The sequence below is a fragment of the Haliaeetus albicilla genome, chromosome Z (genome assembly GCF_947461875.1).
Source record: "Haliaeetus albicilla chromosome Z, bHalAlb1.1, whole genome shotgun sequence".
NCBI lineage: Eukaryota > Metazoa > Chordata > Aves > Accipitriformes > Accipitridae > Haliaeetus > Haliaeetus albicilla.
In genome coordinates this window covers 21,277,887-21,280,541 of record NC_091516.1, presented here as the reverse complement: position 1 = coordinate 21,280,541, position 2,655 = coordinate 21,277,887, and positions in this window count along the sequence as shown.

The window sequence follows — 2,655 nt, the reverse complement described above, 5'->3', positions numbered from 1 at the left end:
AGATCTGCATAAGACAGAATTTAATCTTAGAGAACAAACATACGCTGTGCTAAAGCAACAGAAGTGCTGACACCAACTTTCACTGTAGGGTAAAAGACTATTTTTTCAGTAGGCTGGGCATAGTCTACTGAGTGCCATGAAGACAAGGAAAACATCTGTAAATTTGTCTATCTTCCATACCAAGTAAAAAGGGAAAGCCAGGCATGATGCTTTCAAATAATCTATGTTGTAGGGAAACCTGATTTTATGTGGGTACATAAAGCCCAACAATTTGTTTCAGTTCATGTAACTTTCATGCAAGTGTACATGTCATAGAAGAAAACAATTTTATTCTAAAATATAGTCCAAAGTTATTTTAGAAAAAGCTGTACTTATGAATATGAGCTATGTGAAATTCTTATGCTAGTAAATGCGAATCAACAGTCTTCTGAAAATAGGTTTCCTACTGAGATTTACAATTCTTTTTACTTCTGCTTGGACTGAAATAATACAAGGAAGCTTGCAACATCTTTAAATAACGTATTCAATCATGGCTAGATGCTTAGGACACACGTATTTTGATGGCACACAATGTTCGTACAAACCCTTCTCATTTTTCTACAGTTCTTTTTCCTTGTTTTTCAATTCCTACAATTCCTTCTCATTCTTGGGTAGGAAAAAACAGTTAAAGCATAAATATAACTTATCATTTACTGGTACCTAGCACTCTCTGATGCTCAGCTAACTCCATAATGAATCTCATCTGCAAAGTCTACAAGGGCTTGGTATTGTTTTCAAATGGTCTAATACTCCTACAGGAATTGGGTATGACAGCAAATCTCTCCACTTTTATATAAAACTCAAACTTCCTTTTCTGACCCTCGTTCTTATAACAGTAGCACATTTAAAATTCCTGCTATTCCTACTACTCTCTGTCACAGAAGGGAATAATGCAGAAAAATTTCACTTGACAAATGACAGTAATCTTGTCCAATTGTAAACCTGAAAGCTGCAGAGATATTCAGTGATGGATTTGGTGCAAGTATCTTCTTGCTCATATTGGAAAGTAAATGGAAATAATTGTGAGTTACCTACACTTGGAAAGCCCTACATCTTTCAACCTTTTCCTATTCCTAGATGGCCAGCCTCCACTTCCAACAAAGCAAAAGCTTTTCTATGCCTGTCCAAATAGAAGAAGAAAGCCAAGAGACGGATCCGTCAATTTAAATTTAAGCAATGTGCTGCAAGATCTTCTAATCACCAGAGGACTCTTCAGTACAGTGATTTTGAAAGAAACTGTGCTGTTAAGAGGTTTCTGGACCTGGAAACAATATAAAATCTCTATCCGTCTTGAAACCTCCCCAGGAGTGGACTTTCCTGAGTGTAGCTGAATGATATCCAAACAGGCGACATGAAGGGGTGAAACTTCCCTTTTTAATTGAGTTTCTTCTTCTTCTGACTTCCTTATATGAAGGTATTTCAAGCAGGGAATCATAGGCCAATGCTTGAACAGAATCTCAAAAACCTTGAGTCTACTGAGTAAAGTACGAACCAACACAAAACTTTGTGAATTACTTAGTCTGCTAAAAAAGGTATTAGCATTTTCCTTCTGAAACACAGACTTGATGGAACCTTGTAATCTAAGTCTTCATGTGGGATTCAGGAAGTAGAACAGTGAACTTTCTTGAGTAAATTAATCCTCCGCTACCAGCAAACAAACAAACAAAAGTATTTCTAGTGTATTATGCTAATACTGATAGAATGGGGGAAAAAACCCAAAGATACTCTGTTCTGATAAACAGTAATAATGTATTTCTCAAAGTCACTGAGCTACAGTGGCAATAAGATGTTAGCAGTTATCTCTAGACTGTTTAAAAGCAAATACTAATGTTAATTTCACTTGCTTTCCAAACAGTGAGTTGAAAATAAACATAACTGGCTAAGAAATTGAAAAGGAAGAAAACTGCTCAGGGGAAGAAAGGATTTGAGTTTGAGGTTTCAAAAGATCACTATAAATGAGATTTTTTTTAAACTATATGGTACATGTCTTGATCAACAGAAATATATAATATAGTTATCTGTGCTGTGCTTGATTACTGGTTTTTTTTCTTATTGCAGCCATTTAGTTAAACTACACTAGCTTTCATGTTAACTGATAAACAATTTCACCTGATTTCACATTACTAAAATATGCCCTATAAATTTCCAGTGAAGCATATTATTTTTAAAGTAACTCCATATTGTAAAATCACCTAGAAATTTTTGCTATTATTCTGAAGGTTGTTTGTTGGAGTGTTTTTTAGTTTGTTTCTGTATACAAAGAGAATTAATATTTGAATACTGCTTTTTAAAAGCAATTAACTATCTAACCAGATAATTTGGGGAAATAAAGCCCTCAGACCTTGCAATCTTTATGAGATATACATAAGTTTTGAAATTACAAACCCTATACTGTCATTACTGGTTAATGAACTCCATATACAAAAACTTCCAATGGGACCCCAATCCAGGAATAAAATTCACATTCTGGATTGAAACAGCCCCTCAACACTCTTGGCATAATGTATAGATTTCTTAGGTTACTGAGTCCTTTTCCAGAAAACAATCACAAAAAAATAAGGGATTAAAAAAAGAATAAAAAACTCATGTAACTAAATGAAACTGTGAAACAAGTTT